This window comes from Apodemus sylvaticus, chromosome 15, assembly GCF_947179515.1.
Source record: "Apodemus sylvaticus chromosome 15, mApoSyl1.1, whole genome shotgun sequence".
In the NCBI taxonomy this organism is placed as follows: domain Eukaryota; kingdom Metazoa; phylum Chordata; class Mammalia; order Rodentia; family Muridae; genus Apodemus; species Apodemus sylvaticus.
In genome coordinates, this window is record NC_067486.1 from 72,016,011 (window position 1) to 72,028,611 (window position 12,601).

Consider the following 12,601-nt stretch of genomic DNA (forward strand, 5'->3'; position numbering starts at 1 on the left):
GCAAACTTTCACCAGAATTTGTGACATCTCCATCAACTCTATAACTCTGAACAACTGAGCACCAGGAACTTTATTTTTATCCCCTTTCAATGTCAAGAAAAGCCAGAAAGTATTTTTGGAGTAATTTTTTTTTTAAATATCCTGAGGAAGGTTTTGTATCACAAGCTCAGAACAGAAGTGTGCATGCAGGACTTTTTGCCTCCATCAGAAGCTTGCCCAGCAGAGGCAAGATCTCTAGCTACTGTTCTTTAATGCTGTGCTGTCTCTGCATGGTGAGTATTATTGGTCCCTTTCAGCAGTTAGGCAAAATTCCACCTCCTGAGAGAAGTTATCCCTATTACTGTTTCAAGGGTCATTGTTTTCCTTGTTGTAGATACGTGTGACTAAAACATTATGTTGTCCGATCCACACTCCTCCTATGACCCAACTAGGAAAAGCAATCATAGTAATTACAGCACATTCCTGAATACTCACACTGTTCCATTTTAAATACTAGATACTAGAAGTACACCACGTTGCACAGCACCTCCTACCTTCTTCCTCTCTGAGGAGACTAAAGAGAAAGAAGCCTTGTGTTCCATGGCCTTCTTAGTATGATCTTCTCCCAAGCCTGTAGGACAAAAATTATGAGTCTTCTAAGAATAAGAAATAAGGATTATTTTTTCAAATAGAATGGTATTTGTGGGAATTGTTACATTTTCACAAACTTGATTGACCTCAGAATACATTCAATTCCAAGTATTAAACAAAATGTCTAAGATCTTGGAGGCATCAGTTAAAAGTTGGCAGTAGCAGAAGCTCGAAAGACAAAGAGTAAGGAATTGACTCCTGTGGTTATGAAGCTTCCAAAAGGGAGACCCTCTTAAAACAAAATAATGCTCACCCCAAGGTAAGTGCTCTAGGATCTACCCAAGGGCATGCAACTTACAACCCACCAAAGAATGTTTATCAAGTTAGAAGACACTTAACCCCATTGGTTATTGTGGTGGAAAAAACAAAGCCATTTTAGTATAGTACTACATTCGTTAGTACTTTCAGAGTCAATATTAAGACCTACACCGTGCTACATACTACATACTGCATAGTGGACCTGCATTAACCCCATTTTAAAAGGACTTATATCTTGCTAAATTAGAAAATATATTTAGAGCAGCTGATTCTTACTTAAAAACAAGCTAGTCTTAGTCAACATTCTCTTTATTCTAGAAGAGAAACTGGTAAGCACATAGCAGGCACAACTTCTCCACAATACTTTTGCTGTTTTGTTGTCTTCTTTGATAGTTACCCTGACTGTGGAGAGTGTTTATGTGTGCTCAGTTAATTGAGCAGATTGACTCTTTATCACTCGCCAGAATATTCTAGTAGTTAACATCAGGCTAAGTAGCTTGAGTGGAGTTGTCACTATGAGTGTGTTTTTCAAAATACGATGTTGTAGATTCTATGACCTCAAGAAGAAATGGCATGCATGGTACTGGAAAATGCTGAAGGGATTTGTGACAAAGTACTTCCAGGCTTAATATGTGGTCACTGAATAATGTAATGTACCCTGGCAAACAGAACTGACAAATTGATAACTTTATGCCATAAACTTTTTATTTTGATAATGAACTCAAACATTACTGATCCCCCTTACACAGTACTCCTGTGATGAGTTTGTGTCCCTCTTGTATTTATTGACTAAATGCATAGAGCATAGAGTTTTGACTTTTTTCTAGAATGGATATGAATCTGTTGATTTAGTATACCAACTCTACTATAGGAGCAACTAAGAGATGCTCTACTGTTGGATGGAAGAGAGTAAGCCTTGATAGAGTGAGTAACTAGCCACAGTGGCTTCCTTAATATACAGAGGCTTTAAATATAATCTGGTTGCCTACAGATTAGAATATCCCACCTTACTACCTTACTGTGAATCTGCTGGGAGAGAAGGTTCTTCCATCCAACAATAGAACATTTTCCTTCTATGACACAAAGTGGAATAATGGGCTAAACATTAAGGAGTTTTGTTTATTCAAACTCATTCAATTCTTGCATTGATAACTAGGAACTGCAGTGTATGTGGAAACAAACTCTAATATCCAGACCAACTTATGTCATTGAGTACTTGAAATCCTTTTAGGAAAACTAACCATATTAATGATGAATATCAACAACTAACAACAACAACAACAACCAAGACACAAAAAGTACTAGTGAAAACTCATATGTATCTTAACAATTTAACAGAAACCTATATGTTTCTTACTATATATTAGAATTTGGGCATATAGGAATGGATTGATACCTGTTTCAAGGACTTCATAATAAGACAATATGCAAAACAAACTAACCAAACTAAAAACTCTCACAACACAAACATCTTAGGTACTAAACTAAAGAGCAACTTATTGCAGAGGCAAAGAACAATGAGAGTTCCTCTGAATGGTAGTGGTGGTGTTGATAGCACTTGCATGTGTGCATGTGCAATACTGTGTGCATGTGTGTGTGTGTGTGTGTGTGTGTGTGCACATGTGTGAGTGTGCTCAGAAAAGGCAAGTACTGAAGGCAGATGGCACTTGAGTTACATAAAAAATTTATAGTCACCCACCTGGCATAGAAATGATACATTTTATTTAAAGGGGGAAATATGCACCAGGGCCAGAGCCAAGGAGTGTGTGCTGCAGGCTCATAATTTACTTGTTCTTTCATGCATTTCTTCATTCATTTATTGATGGCCTACTTTCCCCCCCAGGTACTATTCTAATTGTTAGGGATTCAGCATTGAGCAAAGTGATGTCTATTTTGAGAACCTACTTTCTAGTGCAGAAGTAAAGCAATAAATAAGTAAACAACTTCTATGCATGTAAGATAATGTCTGGTTGGTACTAAGTGCTCTAAGAAGAAGTACATGCATTAAAGGATCATCAGCAGAAGGAAGAACTTTCTAGATACATAATCTTTTCTAGGGGAATGATTAAAGAGAGTTTGGGAGCAAACCTTCCTCAGATGTGCGGAGGAAACCTGCCCCCAATGCAAAGAGCAATAGGAAAGGGAAAAGCTGGGCATTTTCAGGGCGGTGGGGGACACAAAGTGACATGGCTGAGCAAAGGAAGGAAGAGGGGTAGGAAGAAAGATTAATTATGGCCTTGTGGTGCATAGAAAGCACTTTGGGATTTATTTTGAGGATTGAGTGGTACTAGCATTTACCATGGAAGTTTTGAATAAGGCGATAATAAGTCATTCATAGTTTCAATGGCTCTCTGTGGCTGTAGTCTGAAATGAGACAGTGGTAGAGGGACGGTTTTCTTCACTATTACAGAGTCTTTGGTGAAATCCCCAGGATAGAGTAAACTGTGTAAGGTCGTGACATGTGATCCCAGTCAGGATGTGCTTTAATCTGAACTAACAGAATTGGATAGCTGATTATCCATGGTTCTTGAGAGGTAGAGAAGGGACAAAAATGACCCAAGCAGTTAGGGATGAGCATTAGCCGGAGTGACATTGTTTATCACAATGAAAACAGAATAGGGTGATATTATGCAAGAACAACTTGAATAGTCTATTCTGAGTGTGACGAACTTGATACCACTAGAGATGTTGAATAAAAGATTCAATTATGAAATTTAGAAGGAGCTAGGGAAATAAACATGTGGCTCATCATTATGTAGGGAGTATTTGGACTAGAGCACTATGCTTAATCCAGTGGGTGTTAGAGTTGATGGGGCACACACTTTAGTACTCCTATATTGAACCAGCAGAAATGAAATATTTACACAGAGACACAGGGGAGTAACTAAAGGATGGAGAAAACTAGACGCATGAAGGAAGTGTGAGGAAGGAATGACTGACTGGCTTACAAGATACTGAGACAGCAATAATATGCAGACCCAGACTGAATTATCAGGTTTGGAAGTGTGGATATCATTGGTAACCTGGGTAAGCAGTAAGCAGTTTCAGTGGCTCCTGGGGTGTGAGGGGACAAGAAAACTATAAAGCAAGACAGTAAAGACAATGAACAGAAGAACCTCCTAGGAGTTTTGCAGCAAAGTTCATGGAGAAATGAGGGGATATGAGACCAGAGAGTATCATTTTGTAAAAATATTTTAACATATTTGATTACTGATGACAATGATTGACTAGACCAAGGGAAGCAGATGTTGAGGAGTGAGGATATGTGGCACATACAAGTGGTCTCCATGACTACCAATGGCCAGGCTTGGATAGTCACAACACGGTTGCATCAGGCTTGGTAAGGAATTTCCTTTTTCTACATAAGATGCCCCGTGTCAGAATGGATGTTTATGTATTGGGAAATCTCCCCTGGTCCTATCAGTGGGACTAGATATGTGGACTTGTTCTAAGCAACATGAGGTGCTGTTGATGGTCTAAGCACCCACTGGAGTCAGGTCACCAAAAGCTGAACTTTTTGTAAATATTAATTCTTGTTGCTTTGGCTTTTCTCAATTTTATAATTCCCCTCTTAAGAATGATGCTGGGGGCAGATGAGATGCTGGGCAAGTCTGGTGACCTGAGTTTGATTCCTGGAACATGAGGATGGAAGAAGAGAGGATATTCCTGAGGAGGATTATCCTCTGACATCCAATACTAATGCACATGTATGCACCCAATATACACACAGACACACAGACACACACAGACACATACACATGTACACATTCACACACACTAAAAATAAGTAATGACAAGTTTAGATTGGTATTTGGTTGGACTTTCTGGTATAGGCATATAATTCTTTTTACTAGAGAGGCTTAGGCAGAAAATGAAAGTTCAAGACTTGTCTGGGCCATAGAGTAAGTTCAAGGTTAACCTGTACAACTTTGTGAGACCCTGCTTAAGGTAAAAACATCAAAGGAATAAATAAATAAGCAAACACATAAGTGAAAGGCCTGGGGCACAGCCCCATTTGCTCTTATGCACCATGTGCCAGGGTCTAGGGCACTCCTCATTCCTATAGAAGAAAGCACACTGAGTCCTGTATGTACCGCTATGCATTGGGGAGGGTTTGATTTTATCTCTCAGTGTTCCCAAATTGGATCAAATTTGGGAATCCATGTGTCCCTCCGGGGTAGTATTTATGGAAGTGTCTCACTGTTTGTAATTAGGAAAATTTGATCAGGAATTGAATCAAGTGGTTCCCATTTAAAAAGTGAGTATCATGTGCCTTCCTGTGTTGTAGAAATAGACAGAAATAGCCATGAGACTGCCACATCCAGCTTGAACACATCCCAGTAACTGGGTTAAGGGGACAGTTGAGAGTTATAGTATAAGACTGATAAACTGAGTCTTAGATGTCTCTAGATGTTTAAAAGGTTGCTTATTTAGGGAATATAACATTGTATAGGGAGACTGGGTTTGGAATTCAAGGATCTTGGTTCTGTAACTTACAGAGTGATTCTTCTACAAGTTCTGTGTTTTTACATGAGACAGAGTATGCAAATATATTCCTTGTTTCCATCTTGTTATAAATTCAAATAGGTTGAGGAAGTTGAGAAAAGCTTACATCTCTCTCAGTCTGTGTTTGTATGTATAAATAAATACATGTATTTGGAATATCTAGTGAAGGTGATTTCATGTGAATGAATAGGTATTTTGTATATGCATATATGTGTATGCAAGCATGTAAACAAAATGTATTTGCTGGTATGTAGCATTCCTTGTTCAGTATCATTCTCACTGAGTCTCTTCAGGGATTAGGATAATTTTTGGATTGTGGCTAATAGACTAGGGAATTATGTGTTGTTTTTTTCCCCATGCTTTAATTAAACATGAGAGCCCCAGTGTTCCACTGCTGTATCTGAGTGTACAATAGCTAGCTTTCCATTTCCACCCTGCAGACAAGGAATGAAGTAATAACACAAGTTGGACCATGATGCCCTAAAACATTTGCAGGTGTGAACGGAAGATATGTTAGTTCTGAGGTGGGATGGTGTCCAGCAATGGAAATCTCAGCAGGATTTGGAACCATGATTCATAGAGAGCAAACAAACTGAAATTATACGATATTTCACAGGGGACTATGGAGGACTTTAAGTTCAACTCGGGTGTGTAAGAACATAAAACTTGACATTTCAGTTCTTAAGCCTTAGAATAAGCTTCTGGGCTCAGTTCTGTCAATCTGTTTTGATCTCTAGGATCACAACACTATTACTGGTATGTAGTTTGGTTTGATTTTAAATAACACACACACAACACACACACACATACACAGCAGTATTTGAGGTCTTTCTACATTTGCCTTTAAGGAAGAAAACTCACTATAAAATTGTAAAACTACTTTTAATTAGATATATTTAACAAGTATATTTAGGTAGATACATTGAGAAGAGAAAAGCTGAAATTTAATGTATAGGCCACATAGATTACAACCAGTTTCTCTGTATGCTTACCTAGTTCTCTTTTCTCATGATGTAAATCAAGTCTGGTGAATTATAGTCTCATGATGTAAACTTGTCTGGTGACAAAAAAATTATAGTTTTTTAAAGGCTTTATTTGAATCATTTTTCATCTTGTACTTTGGGAAATCTTGTCCCCTGTAAGGAATGCCAGGGGTAGATGCTTTCACTGATGAACAAGCTATATTCAAGGATGTGATCTGTGAAAAGATATGTTATCTCAAAACTGAGGCCAAGACCTAGCTTCTGCCACCATCTTCTGAGGCATGCTGTGATTCTCTGCATGTTGATGGGTCCCCTAAATTGATTACTCCTACCATTACTTGTTGAGATACCAAGTAGGTGGGCTTTCGTCTTGGATTTCACTTCTCTATCATCGTGAATGTGAGATGGAATAGCCTTTGAAGATTTACCAGAAGAGAAGGGACATTACACAGACTTTTCACACAGCAAATTATATCTAAAGAAAAGTACAAATGTTTCCACTAAGCAGCTCCAACCTAGAGAGATCTACACACCTGCATATTTTCACTATATCTGTATGCTCATAGTCATATTAGCTACTATTTTAATTAATGCACTTAAAAAACAATATAGTCTGCTCCAGGAGTGGTTTAGCAGGACAAAAAAATTATAGTTTTTTAAAGGCTTTATTTGAATCATTTTTCATCTTGTACGTTGGGAAAGATGGAAGAAATGACCTACCTCACTGAACTCTCTGCTCAAACAATGCACACAAGACAAGAGACATTTCTTTCTCTCCATCTTCCTAGATCTCCACAAAGTCTAAAGGAACACTGATTTTTACTGTTTCCAGGCAGCTAGGATGAGGGTCTTAAAGCCCACGCCCACTGGGACACACCTATTCTAACAAGGCCACACCTACTCCAACAAAACCAAACATCCAAATAGTGCTGCTCCCTGTACCAAAATTATGTATATACATATAAACATATGTATCTATAATGAATTTGACCTCTGATGACTATTTGTGCCTCTCTGACTTTAGAGTTATTATGAATGGTGCCCTGTCGACAATCTTGTACCATCTATTGTAGAAAGAATTGTTAGTGTGTTTTCTGTGTCATACAATGCACCTGTGCTACCAGAATATTTGACAAAGAAAAACAAAGATGGAAGAAAACTGAGAAAGTATGAAGTCTTTGTCAAGGCCCTTCATGCATCCTAGGAAGGCTTTGTGAGGAAAAACTACAGATCAGGAATGAACACTTTAAGAGCTATAATTGAAGGTATGTTTGTAGAGTGGAACTAGGAAAACGGAGATGTTTTAGGAATCATAGAAAAAGGCAATTCTATCATCCAGAAAAGCCAATCAGTTGCATACTAGATGCTTCAGTACAGATCTTAGATGGGGACTGAGTTTCTTTGCACATTATGAATTTATGGGTAAGCGTTTTGCTGGTTTTCATAGAGATCACCACAAAGTCACCCAGGACCTAGTATCTGGCATTCCAACATGGTTTCTTTATGACAATGCCATTCACATCTTTTCTACCTCTTTGTGGAGCAACTTTAAAGAAGGCTCCAGAATCAAGTTTAGATTGAAACCTGTAAGAGCATGGCTAGTGATGTCAGCTCCACTACTTTTCTTTCACCAGGACAACAAGTTCCCCATCATTCCTCACAGCCTCCTTCTTCAGTCTCATTGCTTGAAGTAAAGTATGAAAATTCAGGAGGGTTTGCTGTTTACTGATTCAGAGTTATTTCTTGAGACAAAGTGCATTGTTGTCCTGGGAAAAACTGGGAATTTTCACCACAGAACTATATATTAGAAAAACAATTATATGAGCCTTCTATAACAGGATCTCAAATGAATGGCTGTCCCGAGGATGGGACTTTACAGAATAGCAAGTTTACCTCGCACAGAAAACTAGGAAAGATCGACAATTAACACATTATTTTATTAGATGGTGATGATCTAGCACTTACCAAAATATCTAAATAATGGCTGTTACCATTTTGTTATCATCATTACAAGATTATTAATTATCTTGTAAGGCAAAACAGGTTATCTGTTTTAAAATGCGTTTGCACCAGGAAACCAGCTGTTACATAAAGTGACATTTTACCAGCTTTTCCAGAACAGAAACAAAACCACAGAACAGGCAAGCATCGTGAGCTGTTGCAATTACAGGCAGAGTGGTGTAAAGAGGCTTCTATGATGCATAAATTAAAACACCCCATCATAAGGCTAACAGATCCAAAATAGCTCAATTTGGTCGTTCATGTGACTTCCCTTCTACCTTCTAACCTCAATTTGTTGAGTCTCTACAAATCAATATGCCAGTAAATCAGTTGTTTTAGTACAGAGGAGAAATGCATCCATTCTGCTATTATTTCAAACCTTGGTATGTGCTGTCCTCAAAAAGCAAATAGCCTGATGAGGTTCTTTTGAATACAGCAAGACTGAGAAATGAGGTCAGTCTGTGAATTTATTTCCTTGACTGTCTCTTACAAGCAAAATGATAAGAGGTTTATTCAGCGAGGAGTCGCAGAACACACTTGTGTCCCTATGGCTGTGTGTTCAGGTTGTGTTAGGGTATGTGGGGCAGTATCAACTTGTCAGGGTTATTTTTTCTGTGTTAAAGGGACTACAGAGGGTAAGAAGAATCAACGACCCTGTTGTCTCTAATGTAGTATGAGTAGAGGCAGAGATAACAGACTTCAGTTTCATTATGAGTAAGACAAACAATGCTCTGTCCAAGAAATTTACTCAGAGAGACAAGGAAAGAAACGTGAGCACTCTCAGAAAGCACAGTTCAGACCTGGGCGCAATAGCAGATTTTGAAAAACCTATTTGCATAAATGATTAATGATGATAAGCATGATGTTCCCTAAGGAGGAAACATTCTCCAGACTGCTTCAGAATTTCATAAAGATGATGTCCACGGAGCAGCTTTGCCTGAGACCAAGAGAAATCTTAGCTAACTTGGTAAATTTTATTATTCTGAGAGATGTCACAGTTTCAGAATATAAATAGCCTTAGGACAGAGACATGTGAGCCAGAAGGCAGCGCTTACAGTTAAGACAGTGCTGGTATTGGAGGAAGAATAAGGTATGGACTGTGTTTTTTATTTTGAAGAATGCATCACAAGTGTACCTTATACTTTTTTTTTTTATAGATTAATATGTTAGAAGCAAGACACTGGGATGTATGTCCAGGGGCCTGGAATTCACACATAAGTTCAGCAGAAAACATAATGAAAAGCTAACACATACAACTGGTCTAGGTACTACTAGCTGAACAGAATAAGAAAATTAAAGTAGTTTAGTCTTTTAGAAGCATTTTTCATGAGTTAGCAAAAGTCTAAGAATTCAAGGATGATGAGAGTAATGGAAAATTCTGGAAATAGTCTTTAGTTAATTTCCCCCAAAGGAGCTGCACATTTGCAATAAGAATCATATATGTTTTGCCTTTTAAGCTCATAACTAAGTTAGAAAATAATTTAAGCAGCACGTAGTTTGCCTTAGAAGGCTTGATTGTGGAAAGCCTCAGGAACTCTTTTAAAAGTAGATCTAGACAGTGCAGAGTCCAGGTGTGCATGTCGTAAAGAGACCTGGTCAAATGTGAGCTCAGGATGTGAAAAAATGGCTCACAGAAACCAAAGCTAAGGATGAGGATACAGACACACACTGGTTGAATTGATTTTTGTCAGAGAAGGGGGAAATGAATGAAGGAACAGGTAGTTTGTCAAGCAAACTAAGATGAAGTATGGACAAAAACATGGTTAGCCAAGGCTTGTGTGTGTTGGTTGGTGTAGTCCTGTCAAGAAGTGGCAACAACAAATTATATACCTATACCTGTACCTGTTCCTGTACCTGTTCTTGTACCCCTACCCATACCCGTACCCATACCACACGCGCACACGCGTGCACACACACACACACACACACACACACACACCTTGGAACAAGAACAGTTAATGAAGTAGACTAGTGCCTTGGCATGGGGCAGTTGCTGTGATAAATGTATGATTATGGAGTTTTCCAAATGGAGAAATGGTGCAGGTGCTCCTGGCTCTGGGCATTTGGTTCTAGGCAGAAATGCAAGTTCGGTGTCACTGGATCTTCTAGAATTCTGTTTTAGTCTCCAGAGATTCCGATAATATGGACATTTTAGGTAAAGTCTTTCAACTTTGGTAGACAAGCCTAATATAAAGCCCTTAGGTAAATAATCCCTTTTCTGTAGCTTTCTCTCAGGAGAGGAGACTGTATTACTGACCACCTCTGAGTTTGCTGTGTTTTTATGTCAGTGGTACATTCAACACTCTAGCTCATTTAGTTTGATATTTTTAAGTATAAATTAGCTGACATCTTTGTTTCTCTGTGTGCTATAACCCTCACTGGTGTACCATTTACTCAGAGTAAAATTGTAAGCCCTTTGTAAATCAACCCAGCCTCTGAAAACTCTTTTGTCTACCTGCATATTCAGCTGAGACACTCTTGTACCCACACTGGTTTTCTTAATTTTCTAGGCTATACTGGACTTCTGCATTAAGGCCTGGTGGTTTTAACATTCCTTCCTTCCTCCATAATCACTAGCTTCACCATCCAAGTCAATTCTTTGTTTTTTAGGGAAGAATTATCCCTTTAAGAGATTATCATGTACACTGTGCCTTCTAGGAAACTCTGCTGCTAGCCATTCTCAGATAGGATCAGTTACTCTGTTTATTAAAACTGTATATCGAATTAAAAAATTCTTCTATGCCAGGAATCTGTCTCACTCCTTTGGTTATCAGCTGCCTGTGGATGGGGATCATGCCTGTAATCATTACTGATATAACTTCAATTCCCAACACTAGTAGGCACTTAATAAATATGGACGAATGGATGTATTTCTAAAGAAGAGGTCATAGATGATTTGTGTCTTATTTTGGTGCTTTGCTAATACATTTTTCAGACCTGGACCTTCTAGAGCAGTATTTTTCACATTTAGGGAAGGCCCTCATCTTTATCAATTAAAATCTATACAGAAAGACATTAAAGTTATCTTATTATGTACTGTATATAAGGCTATAGTATAGATAAAAAATTCCCTTAAGAGAGAATATATATATATATATATATATATGGGGAAATCATTTGGAATGTAAACAAAGAATATAGAAAATTAAAAAAAACCAAAACCAAAAAGAGAATTATACTATACTATAATTTTATATTATAGTATATTACTATATATAATAATATATATAGTATATATAATATATTACTATTATTTTATATTATATTAAATTACATTATAATACAGAATTACATATTATATTATAAGAGAATATCTTATCTATAGTACTTAGTAAATTATAAAGCTATAAATTAAGTTTTAAATATATTTACATAAAAGTAGATCAGTTCAAGTAAATTTATTTAAAGATGCATATAATTTTAGTCAAACAAGATTGCTTAATTATAAAACCCATACTTATATAGTTCTTATTAATATTTCCATGCCTTTCTTTAAATTATACTGAAACAGAGTATTTATTCACAAAGAATAGTAGAGAAAATGCATTAATATTTTGTTCATTTTTGTTTGGTAGTTGATGATAATTAGACCTCATAGTTGATTAAATTTTTATAATTATATTATATTGTATTATATTTAATTCTATCACTACATTTTTTAACTTGAAAATAAAGCTATTAAGGTAACATTCTTGAAAACTACATTAAATTGTGAACTAGTTGGAGACTTGGAGATATTTGCTGATTATCCTTCATGGTGTGCAACAGTTGTTAAGGCCCTGGTACACACATAGCTGTGGTTTCTGAAGTAACACAATCCTTAAAGGGAATTGACTCTTTGATGCTTAGTCATGAATACCTTTATGTTCATGAAAGTGAGATGATTTCTCTAACTTTTCAATTGAACAATCGCAAATCACTCTTAATGACTCAATCTTAAGGTAAAGCAATCATGGTGAAGAGCTTGGAGCACTGGTTTCAACAGTTTTCACATCATCTGGTTAAAGTCACTGATCTGGTGACCTAAAATGTGTGCCTGTTGGATGAACAGGGGACACATGCATTTGTATCTTCAGTCTGTGTGGGTAGGGGATTATGTGGATACTGGTGTGGTTTTATATCTCCACAGACACTCCCATCTCTCTCCTGACCTAATTTTAGGAACGGTGAATGAGAAGATGTGCTGTGTTCTCCTCTCAGCTGCCTAGGCTCTGGCTTCAGAA

The 12,601-nt window shown here is 37.4% G+C and overlaps 1 protein-coding gene across 1 annotated transcript in view; it reads left to right on the top strand.

The window, feature by feature from the left end:
* The window catches only part of Fgf12 (fibroblast growth factor 12), a 563,409-nt gene that overhangs the window by 216,094 nt on the left and 334,714 nt on the right, over positions 1 to 12,601 (top strand). The window lies entirely within an intron of this gene.